This window comes from Pogona vitticeps, chromosome 5 (genome assembly GCF_051106095.1).
Source record: "Pogona vitticeps strain Pit_001003342236 chromosome 5, PviZW2.1, whole genome shotgun sequence".
NCBI lineage: Eukaryota > Metazoa > Chordata > Lepidosauria > Squamata > Agamidae > Pogona > Pogona vitticeps.
The window spans coordinates 120,441,265-120,456,874 of NC_135787.1; positions in this window are offsets into that span (position 1 = coordinate 120,441,265).

The window sequence follows — 15,610 nt, forward strand, 5'->3', positions numbered from 1 at the left end:
GTCACGGTGAAGAAAAACTGGAAGACTTTCTCAACCATTTCAACAGCATCCACCCAAATATACAATTCACGATGGAAAAAGAAACAGAGGGCCAACTCCCGTTCCTAGATGTCATGGTCCTACACAAACCTGACCTCCGACTGGGACACAAGGTCTACAGAAAACCCACCCATACAGACCGGTACCTACACAAAAACTCCGACCACCACCCACAGCAAAAAAGAGGCATAATCAAAACACTGGTAGACCATGCAAATCGGAACTGTGAAGCTCAGTTTCTCAGCACTGAACTCGACCACCTGAATTGGGCCATACAGGCAAAAGGCTACTCCAAAAATGAAATCACAAGAGCCATCAAACCAAGAAAACAACACCAAACTGAGGAAGAAAAACAGCCACTCACAAATAAAGTATTTCTGCCATACATCAAAGGGGGCACGGACCGCATGGGGAAACTTATGAAAAAACACAACCTACAAACAGTATTCAAGCCCACCACAAAAATACAACAAATGTTACGGTCAGCAAAGGACAGAAGGGACCCCCTCACCACTGCAGGAGTATACTGGATACCTTGCAGTTGTGGCCAGATATATATTGGAACTACAAAACAAAGCATCCACACCAGAATCAAAGAACATGAGAGACACTGCAGACTAAAACAACCAGAAAAATCTGCAGTAGCTGAACATGCCCTAAAACAAACTGGACATGAAATTCTATTTCAAAATACTGAAATACTGGACAACACCAGCAATCATTACATCAGACTGCACAGGGAAGCCATTGAAATCCACAAGCACCAGCAGAACTTCAACAAAAAAGAGGAAAGTGTGAAGCTCAACAAAACTTGGCTCCCAGCTCTCAAAAATACAGTGTGCAAAAGGTCAACAAACTCTACCCAGCCACAAGGACAGGGGATTACTACGCACAAAAGACCAGCTAATGACACCCATCAACCACAGTGACAGATAATCTCTTCTCCTTATCACAACAATACACCCACAACAAGACACACTAATCACCCATCTACAGAAAAAGACAAAAGCCTATTTCACAGCCATAAATACTGGCACTCCCAAGCCAACTACACCAGAGCACAGAGTGCTGTCCTCTGAAGATGCCGGCCACAGAGACTGGCGAAATGTTAGGAAGAACAACCTTCAGAACACGGCCAAAGAGCCCGAAAAACCCACAACAACCAATACCAGTAAATGATTATCTTTCGAAAAAGTAACTTTCCATCAGGTTGAAAGTCTTTCCCCCAAGCCGTCTAGCTACCTCTTGTTTGGTTTATTGTAATATTCTGTACGTGGGGCTGCCTTCTAGTTTAGAAGTTTCAGCTGGTCCAAAATTGACTGGAATTGGCTATAGGCAGCATATATCTTCCCTGTCATAACAGTTTCACTAGTTACTAACCTATTTGGGACATACTTCAGAGTGCTAGTTATGACTTATAAAGTCCTGAGGGATGTGGGTTGAGGCTATGTGAAAGATCATCTTCTCCCGTACAAGACTTCCCAGATGCTGTGATTTGCAGGAGGAGCTCACCTCTCACTCCCACCACCTTCAGTGGCATGTTTAGTGTGGATGCGACAGAATCTTTTAGGTCAGTGTTTGCAGACTTTGGAACTCCCTGCTGAGGGTGGCCAGGACTTCCCTGGTCTCCTCTGTGGGCATACAAGTAGACCTTTGGTAACTAACTAACTGCTAGGGACGGGGACTGGAGTTAACTCCCTTGTTATCAAGTCGGACCTAAGTCGCACCAGTGACTTGACTCAGATTCAATTTGGGCTTGTTGTTTTTTTTCAGTGACTTAGACTCAACTTGCAACTCAGAACTCAACCACCCCTCCCTCTTTTTTTTCTAGGGGAAAAAGGCATGTTTTTAATAGGGATTCAAACCTGATACCAAAAACTCAGACTTGAACTTGGGACTTGTATCCAAAGACTTTTCAACATCCCTGCTAACGCCTAAGGACAGGGGCTTTATGAGACGGTGCTGCACTGTTCTGTTGTTTAATTCCAATTGACTGCATTCTGTTTCATAGGGTAATTGATTTAATTAAGTTTTACTCTTTATTGTGTATTAGTTTTTAATTATATATATTTTTTAAAAAACCACACACATGGGTGCACATGCGCACATAACAATCAGGATGCAGTGAAGACACATTTCTAAGTAATGCAAGGAGTGGAATCAACATTTAAAGTTGGGTGGTATAACAAGTAGTGGTTCCCTGTTACTTTAGAAAATTACTTTTAAAGGGTTTTTTGGGGGGGGCTTTAGAAGGCAACTCGTGATCTACGGCAATCTACGGAGGAGAAACACACATATGGATACTGTTTTGTATTCATAAACAAAACAAAGTTCTGAAATTTCAATCATGTATATCTTTTTTTCCCCCTGCTGTTTGCTATCAGACTGCTGTGCAGAGCCAGAGGTTGGGAGTTTGATTCCTCACTGTGCCTCCTAGGAGAAAAGGCAGCCTGTGTGGCCTTGGGCGAGCTCCACAGTCCCAGGATGTGTCCCCCGGGAAGAAGGGAACGGTAAACCACTACTCTTGACCTTGGAAACCCTGGAAAGGGCCACTATAAGTCAGAATTGACTTGACAGCATATGATTGCTCAGCTACCATTCTATCACCATTGGAAATAGTAATGTAGTGATACCATATAATTTGATATTTAGAAGGAAAAAAGAAGCCATGCTCAGGGGAATGTTGAGTGCATTCATGCATAGCAATACTCAGACACATGTTCACAAGATATTTCGTAACCACCAGCAAGAAGTTTCATCTTCCTTCTGTGTATCAGGTCTTTTTTATGCCTGGAAAACATGTTGTTTCTTTCAGCACAATAGGTCCTGACGATCGTTCTCATGCTGTTCTTTTATCTGAGGGCAAAGCGAGAGTGATGGCTGCCTTCCCATCTATCAAATCTCATTTTTATTTTGAGAACTAGATTGGCTTTCATGCTGGGAAGTGATTTGGAGGGAGGGCAAAAGGTAATCCTTGTCTTGCCGCTGCTTTTAATCACACTTTATAAACTAAATGATGTGCTGAGACATTAGATTATTAACACTGAACTTCCCTTCATACAGCTTGTCTCTAGGATGTCCTCCAACTTGCAGTTCCGCCTTCATTTCTATTGGTGTTTTGTTTTTGTTTTTTAAACAACAGTGTTGAACTGACTGTTTGCAGGCTCTCATGCTGTCTGTCGTTTGTGTGACTAGGAAGGAGTTTTCTGGGCTGGGGTAATTGTCTATCTAGCACTAATGAATTATTCTTTCCAGGCTTTGGATTCAAATAGAACCTTGCCTCTCTGTTAAGTGTCCCCCCCCTCCACTGTTGGTGGCAAGTTATTTTGTTTGCTATTGATCGGTTCCGTTGCTTGCTGAGTATGTGTGCAGTAAAGAAAGCAATATATACAAATCTGTAATTTCAAGCAACTGTAAGCAAAGAAACATTTTTATTCTTTCTCCTGCAAATGTCTCAGAGTGAGTTATTGAGACTTTTAATACCAGTTAATGAGAAAGGGGTGAACTCTTGGGAATTTGTAGCTATTCTTCTATGAGTTTCTGTACTTCTACTGTGTAGTAAAAGGAATTTTAACAGAAATTCAAAACTCTGAAAATATTATGCTGCAGATTATTGTATTTCCATTTATCCCCAAATATAGATGCTTCTATTTTCCTGATTAGCTGCATCAGATTAGCTGTGCAGTAGGGCTCCCATATCAGTCTGATCAGTATCTATGGTTTCATTTATCCACTGTCTCAAAATATTACAAATATTAAATTATAACTCCAGAAATGCATGTTTATATGATGTAATTATCAGAACTGGCCCATAGAGGGAAACAGAGTTACTATGCGATGGTAACTTGCTGCCATTCCACCTAGTTTCCTGGCAACTTGAGGTGATTCCCCCTACCTTGCAGAGCATCATTGCCTCTAGCCACTCTCGGTTATTGTCCTTACATGTACAATATATAGGGTTCACTAATTCCCCATTGATGTGAGGGTCCCACTGTATTACACAAAGGGATTTCAGTTGGCGTGCTGTTTGTACATGACAATTTGCAGGTCTCTTGGTAACTACATTTGGCCATTACCTGACCCTGTGCTTTAACAATGCAAACCCTTTCTTAGATATAATCTAAAGTGTCACTACACACATAGATGATGCACAAGGGAGACAAAACTCAGGAAAAGAGCTATACCAAAATTAAGATTCCAAAATGTGTACTAATGTAAAATTACACATGTCTATTTCCCCCAACCTGTTCCATTTGTCAAGAAAGGCACATAGACTGGTGTCCAATTCTTTTGGGGATACTCTGACCTAGTCCTTCCGGGTCATTCCAGTATTTGTGCCTTTCTGGTTGTCCAGGAAAATTCCTCTTCTGCCAATGGGAAAATGTAAATCAGAAGGCCAAGTCATAGACTCAGTGGTGCAGGCAAGGCACAAGGGCTTCTGGCCAGGCAGTACCTTTCTGCAGAGCTATGTGGTCTGTTTTATTTTAATTTTTCTCTTTTTTTCCAGAAAATCTCCATTGGCTTCCTAGAGCACGCACTGGGAAGGAAGTGAAAGAAGGACTTAGAAAGGGCACAGTCATCTTTGATTCTGTACTAAAAGGAGCCTGTGCTACTCTACAGTTGCTGTCTTTTCTCTCTCCCCACAACATTCCTCTTCCTTAAGTCTGAAATTAATGGTGCTGCACTCACTGCACAGATGTTGATGATTTAATCACAAACACTTACAGGACACAGGTAAGGGGCCTTCATTTCTAAGGTAAAGAACACACTTTCCTTCTCCTTTGCTACCAACTCCGCCTCTTCTTGGATATCTCTTTCTCTTGTCCACATTTAAAAATGATACATGAATGCCAGTGTGAGTGTGATGCTGTACGCCTTTAGTGTCTCTGGCTCTTTGCTCAACCCTGTGGTTATGATAGAAATGCACAAATATCTAATTCTGTTTGGTTTTACACATTTAGCTAAAGACAACACATATTTTAATGTAAAATTTTTGTTAGAGAACAAAAAGGATGTAAGCTTTTGAGATAACTGATCAGACAAGACGTTACAAAAGGCAGGTTACAAAGAGGAGAAGGGAAGTTGGTTGGTGGGAATGCATCTGTATGGTGGGGCAGTTTGGTGTTTACATGGTCTCGCTTGAACTGAAATGTGGGAGGAGAGGCCTTCAAATGATGTTCCAGCAGGTCATGTGGCTTTTTAAGGTTTCTGACCTTTAAGGATGCAGGGAGCAGGAAAGGTAGAAAAGTCTGATTTTTCATTTTTGAAAAACTAAGATGTCAGCAGAACCAGACCTCAAATGGAAATACAGGGCTAAACATGCTATTTCTGGATGTGGAATGTGTTTTTATCCTTTGCCATGTTCCATTAAAGGTACCCAGAGTGAAGTATCTTGTGGTTAAAGTAGATAACAGTTTTCAATTGAATCATTTGAAGCGTTCTGCTTGACAAACTGAGTTAAAGTTATCTGCTTAGCCAATCACAGAAGAGAAGCAACTCAGTAACAAATTGATAATGCCATGTTTACTTAATAATTTGCATGGCTTCGAAGTCAAATGGTGTTAGATCAGGGGCTGAAGGGCACTAATCCCACCATATTCTTTCCTGCAATCGACATTGTTCATTTAAATCACTATGGGAGATGCAATTTGGTGCATTTCAACTACAGTTTACTAGCCTCCATTATGATGATATTTACAACTGCATGCAATATATATTAGGACTTCTTTTTTTTAAACCCAGTTCCATTAACTCTTTTGGTTGCAAAAAAAAAGTTATTAGAGAGTTCCTACACATACCAAGATCTAAGGTCTTCATTGCCTGAATGCAAGTACTCTAATCCAGCAGCGGAAAAACCTTCTCGTGAACCTACATCTGCATATGTACCACCTTGCCAAATGCATTCCAGACTCCAACGCAAGTGCCATGTGAAATAACAAATCTTGCATTCTATGCCTAGGGGGTGTGGAGGGCCATAAGGGGACAATTCAATCTGTCAAATATCTAATTTATTTCTTATTTTAATGCACCCTGAAAAACAATGTTGGAGTGGTGAGAACTGTACTATCTTTGGGAAAAAAATTGTTAACATGCCACTAAGGATCTTTACCTCGCACTTGAAAAAATCCTTGTGGATGCCCATGGTGCCCAGAGAACATTACTAGATCAAATCTGTGCCTGAGCTGTCATCTGGGTAGTGGGGTGAAGTGGATGACCCCGAGAATATAAAGGGCTAAAATGGAAGTAAACATAGAAAACAAAGAATTAAGATCAAGATATTTGAGGAGACAAGGTAACATTAGTTTAAAGAAAAGGAGATGTGGGGGGGTGAGCTGGTAAGCAAAACAGCATCTTGTTTTGAAGCCCTTGAATGTTCAAATAGCTTGTGTGTTCTTCTGAATGATGTCCAATCTCTTCATGTCTTGCATTAATGAATACGGCTGAAAAACTCTGGAGGATTTTTGCTCAGCTTCAAAACCTAGATAAGGCAGAATGGCTTGTCATTCACAAGGGTAAGCATGCCAAGAGAAAATGGAAGTTTGAGCTTGGTTTCCTCCATGAGGCTCTACTGGGATTTATTTTCTTGAGCTCCGCGGTCCATCAAAGGGGTCAGAAAGCAAGCGCTCTGGTGCTAATGATCTGTCTCTGCACATATTTAGGACCTGGCTTGTTCAATCTGAGGCTGACATCATATATCAATATGTACATTTTATGAACTGGTGCTAGTTTGCTGGAGATTTCTTTCTTCTTCTTTTTTGGCAGAGCACTCCAGTAGATGCCAACAGGTTAGATGTGCTGATGAACGGAATAAAACATTAATGCTCAGAGGCAAGGAGGAAAGCAGGTCCACCTGAAAATGGCTTTACTGACCTATTATAAGTTTAGATGTGACAACAAAGAGGTGAGAGAGGAAGTAGGTGGGGTGAGGTTGTGTTTATTTTTTCTGCATTACTGAATTGTGGCTCAAGTACTAAAATGTATGACTGCAATCCTGTTGTTCAAGTTATGCTGTGCAACTCAAATGATGTCATCAGCTGCAGCCATCCTATGGCCATTTTGGGGGGATTCCCCACCCCCTTCCCCATCTTCCTGTTTTCCCCTGGAAACGTCCAGCTATCAGTCTCAGTGGCAAGGATTTTTGGGCTTTAAAATTTTCCCTGCCCCTTTCTGCCGCTCACAAAGACTTCTCCGGGATGAAAGAATCCTTAGGGATCTCCAGAACCTGGGACAGAGTGGAATAAGAAGCTTTTAATTCCCTTGAAAGGGCCACAGCATCCCTGAACAAGTCCTGGAAGCAAGGAAGTGTAAATTAAAACCCAAATCCCATACATTCATTTGCTTATTCTCTGGAACTTCTAAAGAGAGCCTGAAGACTGAGAGTTAATATATCGCGTAATATTACTGCTTGGTTTGAGCCATTGTGTTTAGGATAGGAGTTCTCTTATGACAATATTGGGGCTGCCCATTTCATTCTCTCCCTGTCCCGCCTCCCTCCCTCCCTCTCAAACAGAGTATCTGCAGAAATAATAGTGTGGGTGGGGGGCTATTATTGGCAGCTATAGATTATTGACCTGACTTTAGTTTTTACCTGTGTAATTTAAAGAAATATAAAGAAATAACAGGTTTAGGATTCCAGGGGAGGAGGGATAAACAACCTCTCCCCTACCTCCGGCACCCTTCCCTGGTTCATTCCTGCTCTTTTCTGTGTTTATCTCCTCGTGTTTAGAAGGTGCTGAGGGACCGGTGGAATTCAATTACAGCCTGTCGTCATTATTTCAATTGATTTATACATTATCCCTTGTGACAGGCTCATTGTGCGGCTTTAATTTGCCTTAATAGCCATATTGTTTATTAATAGTAATGCACCAGCCTGATTTGGAGCCTTACTCTTTTGAATGTCAGCTCCTTTTCTTTATGAAAAGCTCCGCACGGTGCTTGTGTCAGGAAAGCAAACAGGACTGGAGATCCTGTCAGTGTTCTTCAGCAGGCCTGCCCTTTATGCTAAGCAACGGCAAAGCTGACAGGAAACAACTCCTTCCCCTCCCCTAGTTAATGAACTGCTGCAGATTAGCATTGGTGGACACATTTTCTGAGCAGACAACACAGTAATTGAGGTCTTTATATATTTATTTTTGCCTAGTCAAACATTTCTGAACAAAACCAATAGGTCCACCGCCTGAGTTCTAAATGTGCTAATGATGTTCTCACTTAACCTTGTTTATAGAAGCTGGATCAGATCTTAGGTTGCTTTCAGAAGTAACACTCAGGCTGCAGTTCCCATCAGGAGCAAGTTCAGTTGAACTATATGGGACTAAGTGTGCAATCAGATGGCTGCAAAGGCATGCACCTGACTGCATGGGGGAAGGTTGCTTTAATGGGAGTAGTCTTCCTTAACAAGCAAAATCAAAGTGTGCTGCTTATATACTGCCCCATAGCACTTCAAGCACTCTCTGGGCAATTTACAAGTTAATTATGCAGGCTACACATTGCTCCCCCCCAGCCAGCTGGGTACTCATTTTACCTCGGAAAGATAGAAGGCTGAGTCAACCTTGAGCCGGCTACCTGGGATTGAACCCCAGGTCGTGAGCACAGTTTTTTAGCTGTAGTACAGCAGTTTAACCACTGCGCCACAAGGATCTTAAAAGTGATCCTTCTGTCTCCTGGGGAATCACTTTAGCCCAGCCCCAAAAAGCAGCTCTATAGCTTGGGCACAGATTAGGGTCTGGCTGCTCATCATCCCCCCATGGGTTGTATGATCACTACAAAACAGGTGGCACCAGAGCCCTTCCAAATGGCAAATGATTTCCCTGTGTGAAATCACAACTTTACTTATTCTGAGGTAAGTTTAATTAAAGATAGTCGGCTTGGCTTCTAGGTAAACATTCATAAGACTAGCTTATATGTAAACATATAGTAGTTAAGCTTTCCAGGTACTTTGGATTTCAAGGCCCAGAAACCCCACCCAGGATGGCCAAAGCCAGCTGAAGCTCAACAATACCTGGAGGACCAAGGGTTGAGAATTCCAGGACTGCCAAGTTACAACACAAGCCTATAAAGTCTGTACAGATTAGTGCTCAGTGGGAATGTCTACAATTTCAAAATGATTATTACGTGGCTGAAGTTCTGCTACACATCTTGTCATAAGTTATAAAACACACTTGATTTAAGCCATCTTTTTATTCCAGGTAAAATGGATATATTGGATAAAACACCACTGAAATGGTTCACCAGAATGCACCACAATATGGACTGTGGCCAATTCCCACGGATCGAAACAGACCTTCGATTTGCACAACCAGTTGCTGGATTGTTACCTTATTTTCTTCACTTTCCCCAACAGCCTCTTTAGGTGCAATGCCATCATTGCTTCACTAGATAGCACTGCAGCACACAAGATATTCCGGAGCGCTTTTACTGTTTAATGCCTTGGGACGAACAATAAAAAAATAGGGAGATTAACATTCCAAATGGTGAGCCTGTTGGAACGGAATTATAAAACTGAGACTATTACGGAGAGTATAGAGGTGAAAAATAACATGCTATTTTTGTAAGGTTCTCTCCTTTTTTAATGACAGACTTTGTAGAGTTTTATAATGAGGGCAGAGTTCGCCGCCGATTATTGCCAGGGAAAGTTTCTGTGGAAGGCTATTTTTCTTTTATCCTTCCAATCTGCTGCATTAAGCAGTCATACTCCCAAAGGAGAAGCCTGTTGTGTTTCCGCTTGGCAGCACACGGCCAAGATGCATCTCGGGGCTGCAGTGTTTCCGAACCAGTAGCAGAAAGCTGTGGAAGGCATGAACACGCTGCATTGATGCTGTTAAGAGATGGGTCTTTCATGGAAGGCACTGGAGACCATGTAGTGTTATGAAAGGTGTATATTTTGCCACATGACATCTGATCTAGAGATATATACTACACCGGTTATTCTAATTTACATTCTCCTGATCTTCTTTCTGAAGGATTTTTCAGCCCTAATGGTTGAATTGCTTCCCCTCGCTTGCTGTCTTACCTGACAAAAGCGTTTCCTCACTGGCACATAGTTCTGGTTTCCTGATAACACTGTTTGCCATGGGCAAAAAAGGGACCTTATCTGCTTGTATTTCTACTTAAAACAATCCATCCTTCCCCTTTCAGAGCTGGCCCCTGTCTTTCTGGCACAGGGCTAGGGCATGCAGTCTTTTGGGGACCATGGTAAACCAGGGAACTCAACTCCTAGTGGTCCTGTTCCAACTTTCAAATCCCACCCACCTTCACCTTTTCCCTATTCATGTTTCAACCATTTCTTTCTTGCCACTTCTATCTGACACTTTTTTTCAGTCCCAGGAGGGTTCTTTTCTTCTTTCTTTTTACAATTCAGATCACAATGAGTCCATTTGGTCCAGCATTCTGTGTCCAGGACTGGGCAGCAAGATGCCTGTGGTACTCACACACAGAGTAGCCGTGGGGTGGGTGCCTGGACTTCCTCTCTTGTTTGTCCCCCTAGGTATCTCCACCTCAGCACAGATGGTGGAAACACAACATGAAGAAATACTTTGTTCCCCCTCATTCACGGTGTTGTCAACAACAATTTAAATACTTATTTTAATTATCAAACATAAATAGTGCTATTTTTGAGTAATTACTCGTTCTTATTACTTTAATTGATTATTGAGTATTTCTAGTCATTTTAAATTGTATAGTTTAAGATTTTTACAAATCGATCCATTAATTCTAGTCTTTCTTATTCATCTAAGGTCAGTAAATTAACATTTCTTTAACGATGAACTGCTAATGTATTAGCATCAAAACAATAATGTTTCCAATCTTGGATTCAGGAATATGCTGATACTGCTTGTGGCCGTGGATTTTTGTGATTAGAATATTTATCCTGCATTTATTTGAATATTTTGTAATGTTTGAGAAACCATGGAGAATGCCAGATGTCACTGTTCAGCGTGGAATCTACAGGCAGAGCAAACCCAGCTCCTAAAATAGTACATCACTTGGTTTAAGTTGACTTTTTTCCCCCTAGCCAAGTCTTCTCTCTCCCCAGCTTTGCTAATAGAAATTCATCATGTTTCTTTGATTATTTCTGCTGTCTGCCTTTGATTATTTCTGTGTGCTTCACTTGAGGTTTGATCTGGAGAACAGCTGGGCTTTCTTTTCCAGAACGACGATCAGCTATTGATTCTTCACCTCAGGGGTGACCTAACACCTGCAGAGCATGTAGAGACTACTTCACAAGACTGATCTGAAGACAGACCTTATGGTCCCTGTTTTGTGTACCATGCAGCTTTCTGAAGTGTTCTGCAGAGCTCTAAAGCTTGCTCACTATTCTGTGACATTTTGGTTGGTCTTAATAAAGGTATTGGCCAAACCTGAATTTCAAAATAAATAGATTTTTTTAAAAAAAGTTTACATCAGATGAAAAGTTTTTGCCTGATTCTTGACTCTCTTTTGCCTTCTTGGTCATCCCTGGCATGTAATCCATCTGTTAAGGAAGAAGTTTCTCATCTTTTCCTTTCCTTTGTTTGGCCTGGTCTTACCTTTAGGCGATGATCTCAGATAGAAGATTTGGAGTGCCATAAAAGAACAGTGTGTCATTGGTTATTGACATCAGTGTTATATTTTTACCTGTAGGAATGAAAACAGAAGCTTATGAGATTTTCTCCTTCACTTACCAAGATAACTTGGCTAGCCTTGCTTCCTGTGTGAACTGCACCTTGACTTGAGTGGTGAGTACCACTTGACGTTCCACTTTTGACAACAGAATGTCTTGGGTCATCCCTGACTTTGCATCTGTCAGATGACCTGACCCTTCTTTTTGACTGCATTGAAATGGCTGTGAATGTTGAGCTTATATGCACCGAGAATTCCAGGAAGACGATGTGAGCAATAGAAGAGCTATGGAATTAAATCAAGACAGAGAGCGGAACTTCAGGTTTGTTCATTTTTACAAAATACAGATATCCGCTGCTCTTTTGCACTGCAGTATCTCAGCTCCAGAAGGATTGTTCACCAGATGCTTGAGGGTTTAAGGATTGTGACTTCAATAGGTTATAACACAGTTTTAATGGCAATAAATGTTTTAAACTGTTTAAAATTTATTGCATGCTTTAATTGTATATTATTTACATTTTATACAGCTTCTGTTCTATCCCACTGTGAAATTTCATAATATAGGGTGAAATATAAATAAATAGATGGAGGATACTAATACTACTAACACCAACACCAACAAGAACCAACAACAACATTCAGGATTTTCCAGGTAAAGAACACTTAGAAGTGGTTTTCTCTTCTCTTCTTCTGGGGACATCCTGGGACTGTGCAGCTGCTCAAGACCACACAGGCTAGCTCTTCTGAGAGGCACAGTGGGGAACTGAACTCCCAACCACTTGCTCCACAGCCAGATAACTAATGCACTCAGCCATCCAGCAAGTGAAATAGATAGATAGTAGGTAGATAATAGGTACCATTTACAGAAGCATACAGGTATCTTAGCTTAGGAGTACAGTTGTTGTTGCTGCTCCTATTTTCCAAGTATTGCTTATATGGAAAATAGTGAGTGCATATCTTATTGTATGCATATGTTGATTTGCATACATACACATGTGTGCGCGCGCAGACACACATTTATTGTACATTATAAAATAAAAAGATGGACGCAAATTCAACTTGCTATTCCCAAGAAAGGCAATTAAGGCTGTTGTTTTTCTCCTCTTTGGAATCCGTTTGCTAAAGTGAATTCAACAGGAGTTTCCCCTTCTAGTGATGAGCAGTGACCTCTTTTAATCACTGCTATCCACCAACGGGCCTGTCAGGCAATTTAGCTTCAGGTGCATAATAGCAAGTTATTACAGAGATAGAATCACTTTAAGTTTCTAGACAGTGGAAGCATTCCCAGAATCCATTACTGCCTGATTGAATTACTCAGATTTGAGCGTGTGAAGGTTTTGTACAGCAGCATGTAATCCATGAGAGTAACTAATCATATCATATTGATTTAGATGCTGCTAGAATGGGAAATCTAATTGTGAGACAGTGAAAGCTTCTTGGGGAATCTAGACTAATGACTGTGCTTGTAATCCCATTTGCAGGTGAAAGTTCTAAGACACATCCACGGAATGAATGTCAGAGGAGCCCATTTCACATTTGGCAAGCTGGCTGAGAAAGGTGAAAGCCCTGGTGTGTGTGTGTGTGTGTCTGTGTCTGTGTGTGTTGTGTGTGCATGTGTGATCATAAGGATCATGTTGTGGCACAGATTTTTAGCAGCTTTATTGTTAGAGTATTGTTCTATATGATTTTATGTCTTCCACTTTGAATGAGCATCATCGTCCTTGATCTCCACACCCCCACTAGGTAAGAATAAGCAGCATAGAATAACATTCATCTTTCATTGCAGAGTAAAGCAGCAGCGCTAGTCATTTGGCTTTGTTGCTGTTCAGCCTTTTCAAGAACAGCAAGAGGAGTAATCATTTTGCAGTCTTCCCTTTGTTTTGGCATTTTCAGCAGCTTGACCTTGAATCAGATCTTGCCTGGAATGCAACCACTTTTTGATCTTGTTTTGTATCTATGGCTCTTGCATGATATTCTTCACGCTGTTTTGCATTTAATGAAAATGTATGGTCCATTTATTACATGGCAATTAAGCTTAATGCCTTTCATCTATTTTCTTTGTAATGTTCCAGTGGGGTAGCCTGCAGGCTGTGGAAATATACATCTACAATACCATGACTCATTTAGCCAACATGTTGACATGGTGATATTTCCCTAATAAAGCATGATTAAGAGACTTTGCTCAGCTGAGATGCAATGTCCCAATGCTAAGAAAATTGTGGATATCTATTCAGCATGTTGACAGTGACTTCCAGCCCAGATCATATATCCTGACCAGATTTGTGCCAGTTGGCTAGGTTGACAGGCAAGTTCCTATGTGCTACTACAATGGAGTTCATTAGAGAATCAATATAATTCCTGTGAATGGCAATATGTACTGCCCTTTCTTAAATTTCCAATTTTTTTTTACTATAATGAACTATACCAGGTTTGCATGACAACAGTTTTGAATGCTGTGTAGTGTATATCCGGGGATGGAGTGCTAACTTGATTGGCAAATGAATGCTGATTGGTGGGTATGATTGGAATATAGTGGAGTCAGTTTAGAGCAGAGGGCATGGGGACTGAGAGTATGTGAGAGGAAGAAGTCTGTCGTAGTCCAGAGAAGTACTCTGTACCAGAGTTCATGAACAAAAGTCAGTCTTGAGAGGCTAGAGAATGTGTCAGAACATTAGAGAGTCTGTACAGAAGTTATTTTGATCTTGAATTACAAGAAGACTATTTTAACATTTTACTGTTTTTAACTTTATCATTCGTATCCTAGAACTTACCTTTTGCTTCATACCAATTAACTGTGGTCCCTCAATAGCATTATTTTTGTTTGTTTGTTTGTCAATGTGCTCAATACGCAGATTTGTAAATGCCACATAAAGGCAATGATACTCCACGGTTTATCATCCAAAGGAAACAAAATCCTGTAGCAATACTGCTGGATTTCTTACATTATTGGAGGAAGTATGGAATGCTTAATTGTCTGTAGATTTTTACATTTAATGGTGCTCTTCAGCAACACTGTAGTGTGCAAGGCAAAGCTCTTCCAGGGATTGAAAATACATCCCTCACCTGACAGAACAGAAGACCTGAAGTCTGTTTAAACATATTTTAGATGACCTTAGAAAGGGGATCTGATGTTGGTTTGCATTGGCTGCTCTTCTCATTCTAAATTACTTGGAATGCTGACAGTAACCAAGTTCTGGGTAATATCAAGGATACACTTTGTTCAGGATGTTGGATTATGAAGGGTATACTATAACAGTGGCCATTTTTGACAGAAATTCAGGAAGTTATTGTCCAAAACCCTAGCTGTTCTAAGCTCTGGTTCTATTCTAGGAAAAGGAGGCTATAAAATGGTATAATAGGAATTCTCTGTATGTGTGGCTGTACCTCTAAAGAAGAGGCAACCAACCTGTGGCCCTCCTTCAGCCCTACCTAGCAAAGCCAGTGGTAAATGCTATTAGGAGTTGAAATCAAACAATAGTTAGAGGGTCAAAAGCTGCCTTCTACAGACACCTTCCTTTTAGGTTGAGGGACGTAATTACCAAGGTTCAAGGTCCACATTGTAAGAAAGAGAATACTAGTCCTTCAACACCATTTTATCTGAGTTCTACTGATATCTCTTTTTAGAACAATGTAAATGCAGAAGCAGGTGATACCTTTACCTAGACCACTGGAAAAAATCAAGTGGATTGTGAGGTTTCTATGGTAATGTATCCCATCTCCCTCAGGCAGTTTTCAAATGTTTTTTGGCATGGTTGTTGTAATTCATGCCAGGCAACCATTCTTGAACAGTTTGTGGGATGGGCGGGTGGAAATTCCTCCTCAAGTAGCACCTTAGAATTTATGTCCGGTCTCTTCAAACAAAGAGCAGACTGACTCCCCTCCCCTCCCCACTTTAGTCTTTTTGAAGTGACCATTAAACAATACATCAGGGGTGAGGAACATTTAGCCTTCCCGTATCCATATCCAGTTCTAA